General features: G+C 46.3%; 1 protein-coding gene and 1 long non-coding RNA gene across 3 annotated transcripts in view; one reads left to right on the top strand and one right to left on the bottom strand.

The window, feature by feature from the left end:
* DNAH1 (dynein axonemal heavy chain 1) overlaps positions 1-12,768 on the bottom strand; it is a 1,443,760-nt gene extending 1,430,992 nt beyond the window's left edge. For both annotated transcript variants that reach the window (XM_078661462.1, XM_078661463.1), the window contains exon 1: positions 12,638-12,768. The gene's annotated coding sequence lies outside the window, so the exon portion shown is untranslated. The remainder of the gene's footprint in view (positions 1-12,637) is intronic.
* LOC144782228 (uncharacterized) overlaps positions 1-22,694 on the top strand; it is a 211,921-nt gene that overhangs the window by 42,714 nt on the left and 146,513 nt on the right. The gene's annotated exons all lie outside the window — the stretch shown is intronic.

The raw sequence follows: 22,694 nt of genomic DNA, 5'->3' as shown, positions 1-22,694 counted from the left end.
TCCCTGGTTGAGGACACCTCCGAACTACAGCTGGCCATGGAACGGATGGAGGCGGTCACTAAGAAACTGCAGGACAAGCTGGACGATCAGGAGGGGCTGGCTAGGCGTAACAATGTCCGAATCCTTGGACTACCGGAATCGGAAGGCAAACGGGCGATGGACCTTTACATAGAAGACCTTATCAAGACAGAACTGAGACCAAAAGGTCTGTCGAACTTCTTTTCAGTGGAGAGAGCGCACAGGGTCCCAGGTGGAACACCGAAACCGGGAGCAGCACCAAGACCTGTCTTGGCCAGGCTGTTTAATTTTCGAGACAGGGATGTCATACTCCAAGCGGCCCGAAATGCCCCGCCCATCAAAATACAAAACTCTACGTTGGCCTTCTTTCCTGACTATACGGCCGAGGTGGCCCGGCGCCGCAAAACCTTCCTCGAGGTAAAAAAGGCCTTACGAGCAAAGGAATTGCCCTACTCGATGCTGTTCCCGGCGAAACTTAGGGTCGTGGATAATCATAAAGCTTGGTTTTTTGATACCCCGGAGGCGGCGTGGGACTGGCTGGATGGTTGGCGTCGAGTGGAGGGGAATGGACGCACGGGCAGAGGCCAGCGTAATCAACGCTTCGAGAGTGCAGGAACTCCACCAGCGACGGCCGGAGAAAATCATGACAAGGCGCTGGAGGAGGGACCGGAAGCCGACGAACTATGTCCTGATATATAAGTTCCTTATTAGCACAGTCTTCTCCACAGGTGACCACGTGAGGTGAAAAGGCTGCCGTTGCACTATGACCAAGAAGAGCAGAATGTGACTGATGGGGTCACTAGTACCACGGAACACTTACCCCGCAAGGAAGTACATTGGGGGGAAATGGGAGCAGGCACTCTGCTAAGTTGGGGGAGCGGGCGGTTTTATGTCCGTATAGCAGGGAGGCAGGGAGGGGGGATGGGCGGGGGGGGTTGTTTGCCAAGTTTTATTGTTCTCTTATCAGTCTCATGTTTTTCCTAGGGTTATATGTACACACGACCACAAGACACTTACTCTGGAACCAGTGCACACTGCTGGGTCCTCCACGCCAGCATGGGCGGGTCTACCTAGTACGCCTGGTGCTCTCTATAGGCCACCTAGCTCGACAGGGAGAGGGTTTTGTAGCCGCTCTTAGCACTACTCGGTACGATAGCTGGTATTGGACCCCTGACAGAGTTTCTTATTCAGGGACACTGCCGCCCTGGCACTTAGTAAACAGTGTATGTTCGTTAGTTAGGTCCCGAAGTCTCAATAGTCGCAGATTCCTGTATGGGCTGACTCTGCACACTGGCGCAGGACACTCTCTGTATTGTTTCTACACAGGGCCAGGCACTCTGCATCACTGCAGTCAAGGCTTCCCATACTCAATGTTGCTGGCCCCCGGTCCGAATGCTATATCCAAAGTTCCTGACACACAAGAGCACCTGCGGTCATGGCTAACCAAGACCTTTTAACGCCTCGCCCACACTTACAACCACTGGTAACTGCCCCGCTTACTATCATCTCTTGGAATGTCAATGGGCTGGGCCACAAGATTAAACGGGGCTTGGTCCTCCAATTCCTTAAGAGAAAGGCCCCGACAATAGTATTGCTCCAGGAGACACATCTGGTGGGAACAACCTGTCAGGCCCTTAACCGCTGGGGATTTAAAATGGTCACGCACGCAGAATTCTCCTCGGGTTCACGTGGGGTTGGTATCCTGGTTTCCAAAAATTCACCCCTACTTATCAAGCACACGTGGGCTGATGACCAGGGACGCTTTGCAGCGATCAGTTGCCAATGGGAGGGACGGCCATATAATATACTGACAGTGTACATCCCCCCTGCGTTACATCAAGGTGCCTTCCAAGACCTGGGTAATTTACTGCTTGGACTCCCGGAGGGGGAACTAATTATTGGTGGCGACTTCAATGCGGTGCCGGACGCTGCTGTGGACCGACAGCCTCCTCGTGAGGCTACCAGAGCAGACCACCTGTTCCGGGAATTCTTAGATGCCTTGGGACTGGTGGATGTATGGAGACTCAAACATCCCCGGGATCGACATTACACATTTATTTCGGGGGTACATGGTAGTCTTTCCCGGCTGGACTACTTACTGACACTAGCCGTTCCCCCAGAAAAGATTGCGTCCATAGAACATCTACCGCGGGGGATCTCTGACCATTCCCCAGTGCTACTCACCTACACAGTGCACCCCACCAGACGACAACGAATTTATCCGATCTATCCTGGGTATCTTAAAAATACTACCATTGCTAAAGCACTCAAAACAGCTACCACGAATTACTTCAAGGACAATGTGGGCTCGGTCGAATCACCGTCGGTACTATGGGAGGCATACAAAACAGTGGTCCGGGGGCAAGCCATCTCCACTATCACTAGGCATAAAAGGGCACAGAAGGCAACCATAGAATCGCTCGAGACAGCGGTCCAGACCGCGGAGTTGGCACACGCCTCTGACCCCACGGAGGACACAGCACACACGCTGACGTTAGCTTCCCAGGAATTCAGATCGTACGCAGAAGACATGACAAAGACAAGGTTAACTGACACGTTACACAGGGTCTATGAATTAGGAGATAAGACTGGGAAAATGCTCGCATGGATTGAAAGAAAGGAAAGGGCGAGTAGGTGGATAGCCGCACTGACACTCTCAGACGGTACTTGCACAACCTCTCCCCCTGACATAGTGGAGGAACTAGCTTCCTACTATGAATCAGTGTATAAAGCACGTGCGGAAGTGTCAGAAGACGACTGCACGCAATTCCTACATGACATTCCTCTCTCCACACTCTCACAGGAAGATGTGCAATCCCTAGAGGATGGTCTGACGGGGGAGGAGTTGGGGGCGGCCCTAGCAGCCCTAAACACTGGAAAGGCGATGGGACCCAACGGTCTACCGATCGAACTCTATAAGACACTGTCATCGACCCTTACCCAACATATGCTTCCCATGTACACTGACTGCTTGGAACGGGGCTCCCTCTCGCCGGATCAGAGGTTGGCCACTATTGTCACTATACACAAGCCTGGTAAGCCACCTGACCTGACTTCCTCATACCGGCCGATCTCACTGATGAACGCAGATGCAAAAGTGCTAGCGAAACTCCTGGCCCTACGTCTACAACCTCACCTCACAACTCTGGTACACCCAGACCAATCAGGCTTTATGCCTGGGCGTAATACCTCCCTTAATTTGCGGAGACTAAACGGAATACTTCACCGCATTCCCTTACTCCGGGAGGATGCCGCAATTCTCTCATTAGACGCTACCATGGCGTTCGATCTTGTGGAGTGGCCCTTCCTTTTTGCGGTACTCAAGAAGATGGGCTTTGGCCCTAACTTCTGTGGCTGGGTTAGACTCCTTTATACAGCACCCTTGGCACAGATCATTGCGAATGGGCACACGTCACGCGTGATCACATTGGGTCGTGGCACCCGCCAGGGCTGCCCCCTGTCCCCACTATTATTCGCCCTCATACTTGAGCCGCTAGCGGTGAAAATCCGTATGGATCCACAGATCCGAGGCATCTCGTGGGGAGAGGGCTGGGAAGACCGCATCTCCCTCTATGCGGATGACGTACTGCTATATTTGACGTCTCCAACCCCGTCCCTAGCGACGCTAATGGCCATACTTAAGACCTATGGCGACGTCTCGGGGTATACCATTAACTGGGCCAAGTCGCTCCTGTATGTATTACGCGGTTCGACGCCCATGCTGCCACATGGCTGCACCTTGCAAACGGTATCCAGAGGGTTTAAATATCTCGGGATATACATCACCCCAGAGGAGACAGTCTTTATGGAAGAAAACCTACTGAAACCTCTACAGAGGCTAAAGTCGGATGTGAAGCACTGGCGTTCCCTTCCTCTGACTCTACTGGGCAGGGCGGCCCTCTTTAAGATGCTCTCACTCCCAAGACTCCTCTATGCATTACAAAACACCCCATTCCCGGTCCCTCTCACATATTTGAAGTCGATCGATGCTGAGATCGCCGCACTCTTATGGGACGGTAAGCCGGCCCGTATAGCGCAGGCTAAATTGTCACGTAGTTGGTATGACGGGGGCATTGCCTTGCCGAACGTCAAGCTATACTACTGGGCAGCTCAACTTATGGTAGTGAACCAATGGCTGCATGCCCCGCAACGGGATCCGGCCTACGCCCTTGACAGGACCGTTCTCCCCCCAGACAAACTTATGAAGGCACTATACTCAGTCAAGCGCCGGCACACACTCACGGGCCCTACGGCACACACAATCAAAATTTGGCATACTGCACAGAGAGCTCTAGGATGGGAGGGAGTCCTTATGCTGGCCACACCGCTCTGGGATACCCCCAAACTTGGCACACTGTCGAACTCGAAAGGTTTCAGTCAATGGGATCTAATTGGCATATCGACAATCGGAGACCTATGGATAAGGGGGGGGGGGGTTATTTCATTCCCAGCCCTGCGAGAGAAGTATGGAATGGGGGCAAATGAACACTATAGGTATGCACAAATCAAACACGCCTTGCAGGGAGCCATCCCATCTGACTCAACCCTTGCCGCATCCTCCCCCCTGGAGGATAGACTCCTCACTGACCACTTAGATAAGAAGGCGATCTCCCTTACATATCGGAAGCTCGTCAATAATCTCCCTGACCCCACGGTAGTCCTCCGTAGCAGATGGGAGGTGGATCTGGGAGACATAGCTGATGAGGACTGGTTACATGCACTGGCCTCGCCCAGGGAGACCACCATACCTTCACGACTGAAACTGGTTCAATTAAAGATACTACATAGGGTGTATTATTCCCGTACTCTACTACATAAACTGGGGCGTACCCCGGAACCTACCTGCCTCGGAGGTTGTGGATCCCCAGGGACTTTTTATCATATTTTATGGGATTGCCCCAAAATACAATCTTATTGGGAGGAAGTGTTGTTTGAGATATCGGAGGCAACGGGGGTTGTGCTACAGAATGACCCTAAGTGTTGTATACTAAACATTTGGTCTCCTACTGATATGAACAAGGGATTGCAACTCTGGGCGGCACTGGGTATGGCCATTGCAAAGCGTAACATTGCTAGGAGATGGGGATCTGGTGTGAAACCCTCATGTACTCGATGGTGTAATGATATGGACTCAGCAATGGTAGCGGAAAGGGCAGTATATGTGCATAGAGGGTGCCCTAAAAAATGGTCGAGAATATGGACTAATTGGAATGAATATCGAGGGAACCTATGTGAGCCCCCGGAGGAACTGCTAGATCCTGATGATGACCCATAGAGGGAGTGCTACAGTGTCTTTGCTATATGATAGCCTTCTGTGTGTTTTGGGGGCATGGCGGGGATGTCTTTGGAAAAAGTGTGATGAGGAACGATCTAAGTCGCTGCGATATATACTGTGTAACTTGGAGTACATCTGGAGGGGGGACATGGTTGCAATTACGAGATGTGCCGTACTAGGCGGGGGGAGGCGCAGGGAGTGCCAGACAAGGCTAGTGATGTGGCTTGTGAAGGGGACTGTCTTCATAATATGATGATGTGCTTAGGATCCGATTGAAAATGCTTGGCTAATGTAACCCTGTAGGATGTTGATAATGACTGGTGCAATCCTGATTCTCATAGAGACAAGTTACGGTTGTTTATTATAAAATGAGACGGACTAGGTCTGTGAACATTATTATCCGAAGGTATTCAGATGTTATTTACACGATTTACGACTTGGCAAGGATGGCCGTTACCATTGCATTGATGTTTAGATACTTTACGTTTGATAAATAGCGGCCAGCCTCCGGGTTGTGTGCAAGACGCTGTGTATTTCTGAAACTTTAATAAACGTTTAAAAAAAAAAAAAAAAAAAAAAAAAACACATGGGTACAGTTCCACAAGATCCCAATATTACCCCATATATCACGTTATCAGGGACATGACATGCACTAGAAAATTGATTACATGACTATAAGAGCTATAAGAGAAGACAGACCAAGCACACAACTAAGGGTAAAATTGAGATAGTCCCTGTCTTATATGGAGCAACTATCTGAGAAAGACTGGGTGAAGCCCGCAGAGTGCAATTGGAGATCTCCAGCAATACTAGGTTTAATGTGACAGAGTTCAATGTCTTGCAAAGGACTTCCATGACATCAACACTACTGAACAATGTTCAGTATTAAATTAGTCATATTCCTTAAATGCACTCAAAGTGGTGCTAACTTCAATCACATGATATGGGGTTGCACAAAGATTGCTGTAGTCTGGATAGAAGTATGTAACAAATTAGAAACATAAGTGCAGGTAACAATCCAATAAGCAATGGGATCAATACTGCTGGCTATAAATGCATTTAAAATTAAAACAATTGAAATTAACCCCCAGCCCCCCTCAACCCCGAAGAGTTTTACGAAGAAGTTGAGCGAAGCAATGAGAACAAACTAAAGATGAAACCTGGCAAAAACAACAGACACTAGCACTGGACCCATTGGTTCAAAAATAAATTCTAGTCAGGAAATTACAACACAGCAATCTATAAAACAGCAGAACTTGCAGATGATATTCTGTGCTCTGAAGCTCTGAAAAACCTTTCCCTGCACTGGTCCTAAAACATTCTCACAGTCTCAGGCTTTAAGGTAAACTACTCTAAGTCCATTGGACATGGAAAACTAAAAACTGATCAGATTTATCAGCACCATGTAAGCCTGTGGATTGACCCCGACTTCAGGGCATTTGGAATATTTGGGTATTAAAATCGACGCAAAAGTGGACAACCTTTACGAAGTAAATATCGTCCAATTGCTAAACATGTTCTTTAAAGATTTATATCACTGGGAAAACTAGAAATATCCCAGTTTAGTCGCATAGCCGCTATCAACATTAACTTTATCCCGGGAATACTGTACTATACAGAAACCTTACTACTGATAATCCCAGAGGAAGTTATAAAAAGAATCCAAGGCAAATGAACAGCATTCACATTGGAAGGAATGAACCACAGCGTCTCCAAGACACTATTACATAAAGGGAAGTATTAGAATGGGCTGGTGTTTCCTTACATTGTAAAATACATACAAGCTGCGTAATTAAGGCACATAAAACACCTCACAACACCACACAGTAGCAACTTATGGTTAGAAGCTGAACAGGCACATTCACCAAACACAATACATATTCTACCCATGGGGCCACCCCATGGGATAACAGCAGATAAATTACAACACCCTACTCGAACTGGACCCCAGCACTATAAATACAGTAGTCTAGAGAGGAGTGACAACATACTCCTCCCCAATGTCACCCGTGTTGTACAATCCAGATTTCACTCCCAGGTACCAAAATAAGGAATTTATTAATAGACTGCCTCACGGTGAGGCATATTGGAAGATGTTTATGAAAAAGGAAGACCTAGAAGCTTGCCTCCCTACCTTCACAAATAGCAAATTTATAGAGAAGACACCTGTAAATATAATCAGATGATGCACTGGGCAGGAAAGGGAGACCAGAAAATAGCAGCGATTAGAAAGTTAGGGCTATAGAAGCTCAATTAAAAGAGCATGCTACAAAAATGTGTATGTAATAATCGATGTTGAGGGAAAAAGAAGCTATGATCCATTCAGCTTCCAGAGGTTACAGTAATAATCAGGGGGAGAATGGACCACTTAATATAAGTGGTTCATTCTCCCCCTGATTATTACTACAAAATGTGTAACCTTCTTATACACTTGACCAACCTATACAACTCATCTAAAACATTATATGCAGCAAACTGGGAAAACATAATTAGGCTCAGAAATAGATGGTAATCCTTTGATGAATGCCTGTTCCAGAGCCTCTTCCTCATCTACTTACAGCAAATATAATGAAAACACCTATAAAATCCTGACAGGATGGGAGACGACCTTTACTACGCTGGAGTTTCACCGCGGTAGGTTTACAATGCGGGCTTTACAACGGAAATCGTTTCAACGACTTGCGCTGGATGGCGCTGTAAGCTAAGGAATAGTACGGTTTACTATTCAAACACCTTCCCTACTGTACGTACACTTGTGTTGGAATAGTAAATTGTACTATCCCTAAGTCCAGTGCCCTCCAGCGCAAGTCGTTGAAACGACTTGCGTTTTAAAGTCCACATTGTAATATATTGCGATCAACATTATCGCGTAGTATCGTCATACATTCGACAGGATGGTACTTATCCCTGTTCGCCTATGTTTGAAAACCCAATCCTGTTAGCTAACTTGCAATGCAGGAGGCACTATGACACATGATGTAGATAATAAAATCTGTTAAATTGAAATACAACTCCCTTATATTATTGCTTGGCGATACTGGGAAAATAACCACTAACCAATACAACGGGCAAACTTCTCACTCAACAGCTCATAGCAACTAGGCTTACTTACAATTGCCCATTCCTGGGAACTACCCTGAACCCCTCGTTAATATGTAGTAGTCAAAACTATGGTCTATATACGCCATGAAAAAACTCATGATGATAGTCCATAACAAAATAGATCAATTTCATAAGATTTGGACACCCTCTCACATATATATAAAAACACAAGGTCCCTTTGGAGCTGCCCAGGCCATATGTCTGCAAACTTTCACAGATCAAGAATATGCAGACCTAGTTCCTCTTTAGAATTATCTATCCTGGATATAAAAGCAACCAACTAAATCATTAGGCATCCTAATTGTACTTATGTAATGACTTAAATGCTCTTTAGTTAATCTGAATCAGGAATTAAGTCTAATTATTTACATATATCAAATGTATAGTGCTACTCATGTAAAACAAGTGGAGATTGTGTACTGGTGTTTCACTGCAAATACAGTCCTCCATATGTATGTACCTGACAAACTGTTTAAATAGATTTGGAGAGAAAAGAGGGGGTGTGGACGCAGAGGCCAAGATGGCAGACATGTTTTAGAAATGCGCCTGGACCTCCTCGCGCATTCATTGCCATCCTGCCGCTGCTGAACATCAAAACACACCGTCTCCCAGCTACTCTGTAGCCCCACACCCTCAGTGCAACTGTGGTGCTGACAGGAGGCTAAATTGTCCATTGACTGTTGGAGCACATGATGGAGCCACCGCCTGGCGCACTCAGCAACATGGCGGCTGCCTGATCTCCATGGTGAGGCCCTGCTTGCAGGAACTAGGGGCTCCCAGATTGGAGTGACCTACGGACTGACCCAATTGTGGGCTTCCATTCCTGTGTTTCGATGTCTGGAGGTCAGTTAACCTACTGAGCGGAGGAAGGAGAGGAGCATCATGAGTGTGGACTCACTCATTTATTTATTTATTTTTATTTATTAAAGTTTTGTATAGCGCTAGCTGGACCCGAGGGTATCAGAGCGCTTCACAACAAGTACAGAGGCATCAGACAGACATTGAGGACGGAAAACATGGCAAGGGGCACATGGGCGAGTAAAGTCTGTACAATAGCAGCCAGTGCGCAAAACAGGGCGGAGAGTCATAAGCAAGTCAACCAGCTCTGGGGTTGCAGAGATAATGGTCCTTCAAAGTCAAAAGTGGAGTTCTAGTATGATCCAGAATGCTCGAGGAAGAGGACTTTGAGTAACATCTTGAATTTCGGGAAAGATGCGGTCATTCTGATGTGTGGGAACTCATCTTGGTATTCACAGAAGGCACCTACTCATCAATGAGTAAGTGCCTTCTGTGAATACCAAAATGAGTAAGTGCCTTCTGTGAATACCAAAATGAGTAAATGGTAGTAAGTTTAGGATTTTGTCTTAAGTTAGTTCTGTTAATCGGGCCCCCTGTCTCAATACTAATGATAACTATTGTTTCAGTTCCCTATACACTACCTATCATCATCGGGATGTCACAATTCCAGAACAGAATAACCATTCAGGCGAATATCTTGCTGAAGTCTTTTAGCAAGCTCCTGGCAAAATCATGAAAAGTACATAACAGATCAGCAATCTAAACTCTGTACAAACATCCAAGCTATACACAGACCACAAAAGTACCCCTTTTTAACAGACATATACATGCAATGCGGGACTCCATTCTATTCTCTCAATGGATAACATTACGCCTTTTGAGCACAAATCTTCTGTGTGACTTTGTATATGAAATCACACAGGTGAATTCAAGTTGCCAGTCATCCAGTCAATAACTGTCTCTTCTAAGCAACATACGACCATCAGACTGGTGCTCACAGCCACCCAAATTTTCTTTTGCCACATTTCTCTATATAGCGCAGAATATTGGCACTGCAATGTGCACCGTGGTGACTCCAACTGCTTCTCTAGCAAGTCCAATACCCCTGAGATTCTCCTGCAGTTTCACACAACACAGGCTCATGCTCAATTGACCCAGTGTCATCCAAAAAATCATATTCACTCTGCTAGCAATGGAAAGACAGATAATAAAGTCAATAATATAATTGTAACAAGAGTAAGGAACAACACTGCATGTTTCCATCTAAAAAATGTCTGCCCAGAAACTACCAAAATGAAAAACAGACAATATTGTTTGATGCTAATTGATAAATGGGTTGGTAATATTGGGAAAGTTGATGTCAACATGAATAAAAATACATTCATGTAGAAAAACAAAATTGCATCTTTTTTGATGAAGTTGCCCGTTATGAACTCCACATCAACCCCGACTCAGAAATACTTAGTCAAGCAGGTGCTGAAACCCAGGCCTGAGGTCACTAATTGACCGGTCACAGGTAGGGTGACACATAGCCAGCAGACAAATGAGTGAACAGGAAACCCCAGATCAATCCTACAGAACAGCACAGCAGCACCACAATGGTCCATGGAGATTGGCCCCAAAAACACACACACATGGCCGGAGGGGTACGCGCACTCCCAAAACATCATAAAGTCAGATGCCACTTGAAGTTAGGAACACCTAGCCAATCAGGACACAGCACACATAGTACACGCAGTGATCAGGTACTTCCATGCCGGGTACCTGGACATGTTACCCACTGACCGCATTGTGCCCACACAAGGTCGAGGCCCACCAGGCTTCCACATTGAATACATTAATTTATGGCTCCAAAGACAGTGGATCCCATTCCTTATTAAAAAATTATCACTGGAAGTATTTTATGGCATTCAATGAATTGTATAAACATCCATGTCAGATCGATTGTAAGTTGAGACAGTCCTCAGACCATAAGCCTGCAAACTGTTCTTCCAGCTGCAGTGTTTAATTAAACAAACTGTTCCGGTTTTGCCAAACACCTCTTGTCTCTTGTACTATCAAGGTATTTCATCTTCAAGCAACAGGGCGATCATTACTCAGTCTGGCTTACTTACATTGTCACTAGCCACAGCAATTTTAAGTGGTGTACAGCAAATGGCTACCCAGACTAGAAAGAAAAGAGAATCCGTGACCAGTACTGCTGGCAGGATGGAGTTACAAAGAAGCACATCATAGCTCATAGGATGGTTTTGTATGGGAAGAATGGAGTACAATATAGCACAAGAATACAATATTACACAAGACATCTGGATTAGGTCTCATACAAATTCCTAAGACTAGGCAATCCCACCATACAATGCTCACAGTTAATAGAGCCAAGGTGCAATAACTTGACCTTCAGCTGGACGGCTTTCTGCAACACCTGTGATCTCTGCAAAAGAATCATACTGCCCCCTGCCAATAACATATTCTAATATCCACTCTTGCACCCAATGGACATGGCCATGTTTCATCTCCACTCGCACTCACTCAGGCACACAATGAAATCTTGGCTAATGTGCCCAAATGCTCAGTATAGAAATGCCTCACTGGGTAGCAGTTATGCCTATTCCCACTTCTGCGGTGCTTGCAAGTGTGAGACTATACCCTCTGAGGTAAGCCTTTTCTTATGCAAAGGCCTAGTTCTGGTCCATTGTTCTCTCACTTCCTTGTGTAGATGGAAAATTATTTTAGGAATGAACCTGAAATTGTCCATGGCCATGTGTCTTCCCTGAAGGCTATCACTTCAATACAATGAGTTGCGTCAAGCAGCCCAAAACACAGATTGATAACGAGAGCTCTGTCGGGTCCTGCGGGATGGTGGTGCTGGAGGGGGGTGGGGCACTTGACGGCAGATGTGCTGCTTACACTGATTGTCTTGTATGCACTAAGATGGTTTTCCTCAAGTGTTGTCAATGTGACATGCTATGTATGGACTCCAAGAGCAACCCTCAAACCAAAAGCAAGGCTTTGTCCTAACTCCACAAAACATGTAAGGTTCCTTTTACGTCCCCTTAGAGGCTGTGGATGCTCGCTCTTTTTATTGGCCACCAGATATCACGCTGGACAGGTGTTAACAAACGGTACGTCTGACCTGTATTATTTCTTAACTCTATTAAATTATGGTAATATAAATGTCTACCTCAAAAGATACATACCAATATCAACAGAAATGGTGGCAAATAGTGAATACCAAGACATTTCAATATTCGTGAACCTTTATTATAATCAGAAGAGTCAATCAGGTTAATAAGATGGCCATGACTAGCACAGTCATGTGTAATCGATCCACAGCAGGCTGATACATCCACATATGGTTAACAAACAAAAAAGGAAAAAAAACACAACATTATCACATATAATCTAAAACTAAGGGTCATTATCTATAAATTATCAAAAACTAACCTGCTTCACTGCCTAACAGGGCCGCCAACTGGGTCATCTATGCAGGTTCACACCTACACTGAATCGCAATTTCATCCATCTGGTGACAAGTCTCAGTGATAACTCAAGAGAGGTGTAGTGCCTGATAAATAGTCTCCCTAAATGGAAAGAGAATTACAGGTCAAGACACGGTTCCCTCTTCCTATAGGATAGACCTGAAGTGCTGCGACGTTCAGTATAATGGACTAACACTAATAGGTTAGTGTACGATGCATTGCTTCCTCCAATGTAATACCAAACGCATCATAACTACTACAGAAGCATCACCTGGTGTTTTGGCAGTCCATGAATTGGGTCATGAACAAATATCCTCCTACAAATGAAACAGGGATAAACTATTATGTCCCACTTCACTTTATGCGGGAATGCAATCTGGAAGCCATTTTTGCAAGCCATCAAAAGAAATCTAAGAAGATTAATAATTTTTGATGGATGAGGCCAGCCCAGACCTATATGGAGAACAGTCAAGGACTACGCTTGAACTCATTCATGGGAAACATATTCCTTCACTAAGTTCCAATGGTTCTAATAAATATAAGGTATGATATAGTAAGACTAGGACTCCCCTAACTTCCTGGGTTCTTCTCAAGTCTGCCCAACAAGTCACACTCATCCTTGTCCCAGTGGTTTCCCTAACCCAGCAGCCCACCCTCTGCCAAAAGCAACACAAGCAATAATGAGGAAAAGAGGTGGTACTGGCTTGTGTGTCGTATCAGTAGTATAACTCCTCACTTTCCATTTCCACAGAAACTAATACAATGGTTAGGATAGCCATGATTCCCCACTTGGGACGCCTTGGCTCTGTTTGGCAGATGAATAAGACATTCAACAGCACCTTTCTGGGGTAAGATATTACTGACTGTCGGACAGCCAACCCCAGCAATAAGGTGTGGTGATGTGCATGACTCTCTCACATACAGTCCACCTTCTGTCCATACTGCTCCATGTGACTCACAAGGTCCAGGGGCATTGATTCTCAGAGATGCCTTGACAGAAAGAGGCCATCCCCATGGAATCACTCAACAGGGACTCAGGATACGCCTATGACATATTGCTCCAACTTTTGTGTCCCCACTTGGGTCATGTACTATCCTTGGTGGGGTTGGCATATGCCAGGATCTTCCACAGGGGTGCACACTGCAGGTTACTGAAAAACTGCATCAATTGAAGTAGCTGCCTCCTCCCCAATCCCTAACATCTCTTTTCTACCTCAATCCCTCCAAATACTTTGGCTCATGCCTATTTCCAACACTTCCACCTGCTCAATCAGCCATTCAAACCAGGCGCACAAGCAGCTAGTTCCTGCTTGTACCGAACATTCAGCCCATTCTAACCTTACTGAGATACATACCTATGAGATATCGGACCCCAGGAGGTTGCCTAGTGCACTGTCGATTACAACTAAGAGCGTAAGAGACCGACGGTAATTATGTGCTATATAAAGGTGTTACCAATATAATATAACATAGTCAACGTGAGCATACACCCAGCTCACAGTCACCTACCTTATTCTATCCTAGTCATTTCAGGCACTCACTCACTCACTCAGTCGCCCCCGAACACCATCTTGGGTTAACCGCTTTAGAAAGCTGACATTTATTCATTCTCAACTGAAAGCGGCCACTATACAATCCGTTATACATAGAACTGGACAACCCTTTTTGACAAAATAGCTCACTCTTAAACTCAGGGTTCTTGGTAATAAGTCTAATTTGAGAAGGTTTCTGATGTGATGGAAAATTACATTACTTCCAGACATTTCACCTCCTATGAAGTGAAGTTTGAGCTATAGAACAAATGAATGTTCTGGTATTAGAGCTTACCTGATTTTTCAAGCTCATTCAAGGATGTTTTATTTTAGAGCAGGTGTCTGTAGGAACAGTAACAGTTGGCTAAATAAGGACAGGTTTCTTAGATTTCCATTTCTGTTAATGAGTCAACATTATCCAGTTATGGGTGAGGGAGGTAGTGATTTGCATTTGTTTGGAGCACGTTGTTTAAAGAGGGGCCGTGGCTTTTCAAGCATGAATCTTTAAGATTGCCCTAACCATGCTCCAATTTAGCGCAGAGCTGAAAACAAACCTCTTTAAAGAACACATCATGATGCAGTCACAGTCCACCTACATGCTAAGAATACTGATATCTCGCCAATCATTTCTTGACAGTACCTTTGTCTTTGACTCTACAGCATTCTACTGCCTAGTGACTAGGTTTGCGCTTTACAAATATTACATGCATACAGGAATTAATTGTGTAGTGCCTGTAGGAAAGTAGGACCTGCTTCTTATGGTTACTCCCACTTTTTGCTTGATGTGATGCTGTTTTTGACTAGTCTGAATGGGATCCTGCTAATCAGGACCCCAGTCTGTCTGCTTCTCTCTAAACTGTTGTGTTCAGTACCTAGGTACATCCCAGTTTGCAATCGGGGGTACCCTTGTCAGTCCATAGTATATAGTACCCATGTACCCAGGGCATAGGTACCCCAGAGGTCTCCCATGGGCTGGAGCATGCCTTATGCCACCCATGAGAGACCATTCAAAATGGAACTCCAGGCCTGCCTTTGCAGCCTGTGTACGTTGGTGCATGCACCACTTATTAAGAATTATAGGTTTACTAAATCTAAGGGTCACTGCACTTAAAACCTATGTCACTCCTATAGCAGGCCTTTACAATCCTGAGGGCAGGGTGCTTGGTTCTAAGTGAGAGGGTGCCCCTGCATGAGCACAACACACCTGCAGCCTACGGAGTCCATTCTCCCGTGCTGTCAGTGAAGCAGCCATATACTATAAAGAGGGGCACACTGTAATCGCGCAATGACCATCTCAAAAATGGCTGCAACGAATCCTATCATGTTTGGTATCAAACATGTTGGAATCATACCCCCCACACCGTAAACGGTGTGGGGTGTATGATTCCAAGCACTGGGAGAGCCCTCTGTTAACTTCTCAGTGTTCCCGGTACCAGCCTTCTAGCCCCAGACAGCACAAAATGGTTGCTGCCAACCAGAGACACATTTCTGCCCTCCTGCTGCTGAGCCAAGCTCGAGCAGGGGAAGGCAGAACAATAGGCATCCTGTCACAGGGAGGTGTGACCACCTCCCAGACATGATTTGGGGCCAGATGTAGGAGCCTAAATACCGGTCGGTAACAGACGATTTCGGCCGTTACCGACCGGTATTTAAGAATTGACATGTAGGGGCCCTATTTTACCGATTCGGTAAATTTACCGATTCGGTAACTTCTTGATGTAGGTGGGACTCATCAGAGTCCCAAAGGCCTTACAGATTCGGTATTTTACCACCCAATCCAATTGGGTGGTAAAATACCGAATCCAGGTGTGCATGCACATGTGTGCATGCACACCTATGCCATGTGACAGACAGACATGCCCTTAGGGCATGTCTGTGTGCCACATGGCACACATGCCTGTATTTGGGGTGCTAGAGGGTGTCAAAGTGACACCCCCTGCACCCTTGCAGGAATCGGTATTTACCGATTCGGTAATTAGCGAATCGGTATTTCCCATTGATTCCTATGGGCTTCACAGCCCATAGGAATCAATAGGAAATACCGATTCGGTATTTACCGAATCGGTAAATACCGAATTTTAAGGAATCGGTAATTCAATTACCGATTCTTCCTAAATCTCCCTCCTTCATATTTACCGATTCATAAATACCGAATCGGTAAAATTCGGTATTTATGAATCGGTAAATACTATTTTCCTACATCTGGCCCCTAGTCTATTAGGGCTGGGTGGGTGCCCTTGTCAGCACCTGAAAGTCTGCAAGAGGGGCACATTTGGTGTCCCTGTGCATAGTCCAGTCCTGGGAGCCGTTGGCTACCGCTCTGGCACGAAACTGGACAAAAGACATGGGAGTAACCTCCCACTGTCCAGACCCTCCCCTGGGAGGGTCCCCTGAATCTTCCCAACCCTTTTCTTAGGGTACTTAAGGGCTTACCTGGGTGTCGGTCTAAGATTCAGAACTGAAACCACTGCACTTCTATGGTCTGGGCACTCTGGACTCTGTTTGGGCCTGACTTTGTCTCCCTTCCAGTCTGCTGCATCAACTGTGCCAGTGCATCATACAGGAACCTTCCAAGGCCTTTGAAGCATTAAGGACGACCAAAGTAATCTCCCTTGGAGTGAAAGAGTCACTCCCCTGCATTCACAGGCACCGCAATGAAGACAACTGGTCTACAGGTCCCAAGTTCCTCCGGACTCCGTGAGCTCTGCAACACAGGTGGAGGTTTTCCTCAGCTCCCGAGCCTGCTCTACCCTCTTACCAAGTTTATGGCCAGTAGTCCTTGTGGGGGTTTCAATAACCGAACCCCTGGGGACTGCATCCCCTTTGCACTTGCAAAGGCTTGTTGATATCTTTGCAAGAAGATCTTTGGGCTCTATGTAACCCCAACCTCGAGCACCTCCAGTGACCAGAATCTTCGGCTACACCGTATCGTGTACATCGTGGCCTGCATCTTTTGGTGAGCTGTTTGAGGTCCTCTTGCGACTTCTGTGCCTTCGGCCTGTGGGTCCATTTGACGGTCACCTTTGTTTTCCTTGGGCTCCCCTAATTGTTAGGGGCCTGTCCTGACTCCCCTGCTTGTGGTGGGTCTCCTGGACCTTGCAGGTCCCAACCGTGCACCTTCTTGACTTCCTGCGTGGGATGCATTTGCCAACGCTTGTTAGTGCTCCCGCCGGACACCGACCCCTCAGCACTCGACATCCTTTGTGGGCAGCTCTTATCCAGGTCCTGGTCATCCTCAGCGTCGCCTGGTCCTCGCAGATGCAGAGTCAAGTTCACCGTCATTCTTCCTGAAGCACCCGACTTCGGAGGGCATCCGTCTTCCAAGTCTCCTGATCACTCCTTAGTGGCGAAGACTCTGCTTTAAGGTAGTCCTCGTCAAGAATGCACATTTGGATTCCTCCGGACACTTTCTCCTCTTCGAGCAGCTGCACTTTCCTGAAGTCCTCCATTGGGTTTGACGGCGGTTTCTGAGGAAACTTCACACCTATGCATCTGGCTCCTACAGGATAGGTAACTTGGGTATCACGGTATCTACGGGTGGGGTGGCTCTCCAACCTTCTGTCTTCCATAGGGTTTCTTCTGGGTCCACTGGGAAGGGTCCCTAATCTTTAAATATCCAACTGCAACTTGCACATAGACTTGTACGGAGTACGCAGTCGTGTTCATACACTGCACATGTTTGCCGTGGGGCCAATATCTACTTACCTTGTGTGGTTCTGTGGTCCCCAGCAATTCAATGTCCTTGCGACATTGTCCTGACTCCAGTCGTGGTTCTTATACCACTTTCTTAGTATATGGTTTGGTCACCCCCTGGGGCCCACTGTGTATTAAAGCTATTTACTGTGATTTCTTTGCTAAAGTATTGTGCGCTTTGTATCTATCTCCGTGTAGGAGATTCTGTAACGTATTAGAAAGTGTTATATAGTAAATACTTATTTTTATAAATACTTTGAGTGGTTATTTTTCATTTAATCTATACTATAAGATTGTATTCTGGTAAACCAATCTCCTTTAAACCCCTTCAAGACTATGCCTGAAGGCTGCTCTCCACAGCTACCACTTAGTTAGCTTTCTAAGGTTGTCTCAGGCCTCCTAAATCACCATAAGGGTGCCCACTTACATTAGTGGACATCATATACCAGGCCAGATTCTCATATTGGTGTGCAGTGGTTGGGATTCAAGCCTGCATTGTTTTACCAGATACATTTTTGTATTGATTAACTGAAAAAACAGTAGTACTAGGCACATATAAATATAAGCTTAGAATAGTAAGTTCTACCGAACTTAGGGTTGGGTAAGGCAAGGGTCTAGCACACCCTTTCTCCAACCTCAGAGAGTTTAGTTCCCACTAGGTTAGGTAGGTGCAACACCACACCTCACTTAGTATGTCTACAAAAGGATATGCCAATGGCTCTCTGGCTACTTGATACAGTGAACTTTCGTTCCAAGAACGGAAAGCCCTGTGTGCATCTTGAAAGTTGAAGACAGGGAGAAGTGCCATTACTCAACGCCTTGTAGAGGTGTTACTGTTGGATGACCTGAGGAAAGCCTCTGGGTAAGATGTACAGGACAGAGTGGGTGGGCCGGGGAATGAACATAGGGCAGGAGGGGAACCCCTCTTTGACCTAGAATCTAACCCTGACTAGGTGGAGCCTGATGGCTCCCACCTGGATAATTCAGACCTTCCAGAGGAGAACACAGAGGGCCAAGAGGATGCCCCCTGCGATCCTCTTGGGAAGGTGCAGAGTAGACCAAGGACTAGCTCCTCCTCTGCAGAATCTAATACTTCTAGATAGTCAGTAGGGACCTCCATTTCTAGTAAAAGGGGGGAACTCTTTGGATAGGGCGTACCAAATGCCTGACCTTGAGGAAACTAGGCTTAGGATCAGGAAAGAGCATTTGGCTCTTGACAGAGAATCCCTAGATGTCCAGAAGACAATGAAGAAATTGGAACTAGACTCCCATGGTGGCAGCAACAGTGTCCCTAAAAGCAAGGAACATTCCTTTGACAATAGGAACCTGACCAAGATTGTCCCTCCCTACCATTAGGGATGACATCCACAAATGGATAACTGCTTTGGAGAGTGCCTGTAAAGTTCAGAAGGTCTCTCAAGAGCAGTGGGCAGCTATCTTGTGGCTCTAATTTGCTGACAAAGGTAGAGTTAAGCTCCTCACTGTTAAGAGAAGAGGATGCTGACAATTACTCAGTTTTGAAGAGTGCTCTCATTGATGGGTTAGGCTTAACCACTGACCAATATAGGATTAAGTTCAGAGACACCTAGAAGGCACAGAATCAGGACTGGGTAGACTTTGTGGATAGTGCTATTAAGGCTCTGGAAGGTTGGTTGCTTGGCAGAAAAGTTCATGATTTTGAGGGGTGGTACAATTTGATTATGAGGGAGCAGATCCTTAATAAGTGCCAAAATCAGCTATTGCATCAGTACCTAGTGGACTCAGATCTGACTTCTCCCCAAAAATTGGGAAAGAAGGCAGATAAGTGGGTCAGGACCAAGGTGAAGCAGAAAAATCAGAACAATAGTGGTGACCAGAAAAAGCAAGATTCTTCAAAAACTTAAGATAAGGGTGGCAACAAGGGTAAAGACAAAGAGTCTTCATCAGGGCCCCAGAAACCTGCATGTGGGGAGGGGGAGGGGAGGGGTCACAATCCAACAAGGGAGACGACAAAAAGAAACCTTGGTGTTACTTGAGTACGGTAAAAACCCATTGGACAAAAGATGCTGATTGTCCAAAAGCCAAGGAATCTACCCCTATCCACCACTGCCCCTAAGGCAACTGCTCCCCCTAGCACAAGTACAAGTGCTGGTACAGGGAATAAGGGGTTAGTGGGGTTAACCATGGGATCTGAGGTGGGTTTTTGCTTAGTCAGAACTCCAGCTCAGGCTGCTTTAGTCTGTGATGGTGGCATGGATATTGCCACCTTACTTGTCAGTCCCAGTAACCTGGGCAAGTACAGACAACAGCCTTTGGTCTATGAAACAGAGGCAATGGCCTACAGGGACACAGGGACCAGTGTCATCACAATGACAGAAAAACTTGTGTCTCCTGGACAGATCATACTTGGTGAAATGTGCCAAGTGACCAATGCAAACAATGTCAGGACTGACCATTCCTCATCAGTTGTTAATTTCAGCTGGGGGGGGGGTACCTGGCCCCAAGAAGGTTGTAGTACGTTCAGACCTACCAGTAGATCATTTGTTGGGCAATGGTTTGGAAACTTCAGCCTGAGCTGAGGTTGAAGTTAGGACTCATGCAGCAATGTTGGGCACCTCTGCAGATGTGTTTGCTGTGACTAGGTCACAAGCCAAACTGACATCCACTGAACAGGCCCTGGATCCTCACACAATGGACTATGTGCCTTCCAAGATAAGGAGCAGGAGGGGTAAGGCTATGTCTTCCCTCCAGACTCAGAGGGAGGATCAGTCTCTTTAGGAAGATGATCTCAGTCCCTGTGAAGGAATTGTCCAAGGTGAGCTTGAGCCTGATCAGGTTGAGTTCTTGGGGACAGTGGGCCTTTCCAGGGCAGACTTGATTTTGGAGCAGCAAACCTGCCCCTCTCTTGAACCCCTCAGACAGCAAGCTGCTGCTGAGGCTGCTGGGAATGTCAATGGGTCCCACAGGATCTACTGGGATGAGGGACTCCTTTATTCAGAGGGTATAGACCCCAAGTATGGTACTACCAGGAAGCTGGTTATACCACTGAAGTTTAGGGGCTTCCTACTCACCTTAGCACATGGCATTCCCCTGGAAGGACACATAGGCCAAAGTAAGAATTGGGACAGGCTTGTCCCTCAGTTTCACTGGCCTCACATGTCTGAAGACACCAAGGAATTTTGTCGCTTCTGTGACACTTGCTAAGCCAGTGGTAAGGCAGGTGGCACCATAAAGGCCCCTCTAATGCCACTTCCAGTGGTGGGGGTTCCCCTTGAGAGGGTTGGGATTGACATGATTGGTCGCATGAACCCTCCTACAGCCTCTGGGCACAGTTATATCCTGGTGGTGGGGGACCATGCCACTAGGTACCCAGAAGCCATTCCCCTCAGGACCACTACAGCTTCTGTGGTGGCAAGGGCCCCCTTTGGGAATTTTTTCCAGGGTGGGCTTCCCTAAGGAGGTTTTAACTGACAAAGGTACAAACTTCTTGTCAAGTTATATCACAGCAATGTGGAAGGAGTGTGGTGTAAATTACAAATGCACCACCCACTACCATCCTCAATGCAATGGGTTAGTTGAGAGATTCAACAGAACCTTCAAGGGCATGATCATGAGCGTCGCAGAAAAGCTTAGGCAAAAATGGTATGTTCTTCTGCCCTGCCTTCTTTTTGCCTACAGAGAGGTCCCTCAGAAGGGGGTTGGCTACAGCCCTTTTGAGCTTTCATTTGAGCATCCAGTTAGGGGTCCCTTAAGTTTGTTGAAGGAAGGATGGGAATTACCTCTCAAATCTACCAAACAAGACATAGTGGACTATGTACTCGGTCTACGCTCCAGGATGGCTGAGTACATGAAGAAGGCATATAAAAACCTGGGGGCCATCCTGAGTGTTTGCCAGTCACGCCAGAAAGAGTGGGTGTTGGAGCCTAAGGCCCAAGCAGCTCTCCAAGATATGTGGAGTGGACCCCACACTATCATTGAGCATAAAGGTGAAGTCACCTAGCTGGTGGACCTTGGCACTCCCAGGAGCCCCCACAAAGTGCACCATGTGAACAGGCTTAACCCTTTTATAGACAGGGCTGACATGGGCTTGCCCATGGCAACTGATGAGGGACAGGAGGAAGAGAGTGACCCTCTCCCTGATCTCTCATAAAACCCTGATGATGGGTCAGTATTTATTTATTTATTTTGACAGTTTTATATAGCGCGAACAAGATCTTTGCAGATAACAGAGCGCTTTACAAAGGCAGGTGGAAGGGTAGGGGAACAAGGGGGCATAGTAGGGAGGTAGATCATCAAGTTCATGTACATAGCAAAAATATTACGTATAGTACAGGTATGAGGTAGCAAGGCGTAGTTGGAACGTAGTCCATCAAAACGCTGTAAATACTACAGAATATTATTATTATAAAAAATATTACGTATAGTACAGGTATGAGGTAGCAAGGCATAGTTGGAGCGTAGGCCATCAAAACGCTGTAAATAATACAAAAATAGAGAAAAAACTGATATGAGGGAGCAAGGATCTAAGCACTTTAGACTAATATAAGTCAAAACACACGTGCATAGGAATATATAGGCTATAACATAACAAAAAACTGGTAATACTGTTCACAATGTAAATCAAACGAATTGTTCAAGTGTATTTAGCCATAAGGATACTTTTGACTTCTTTCTTAAAAAGAAGGGAGGAAGAGATGAGCCTCGTTTCAGGAGGAAGTGCGTTCCAGATCCTGGGCGCCATTCCAGAGAAGGAGCGTTTGTAAGTTTTTTCCTTCCGGAATCTTCGCGGTTTCAGCAGAAGATTGTTTGTGTCCTGGT

Source organism: Lissotriton helveticus, chromosome 9 (genome assembly GCF_964261635.1).
Source record: "Lissotriton helveticus chromosome 9, aLisHel1.1, whole genome shotgun sequence".
In the NCBI taxonomy this organism is placed as follows: Eukaryota; Metazoa; Chordata; class Amphibia; order Caudata; family Salamandridae; genus Lissotriton; species Lissotriton helveticus.
This window is presented reverse-complemented; position numbering and strand designations above follow the sequence as displayed.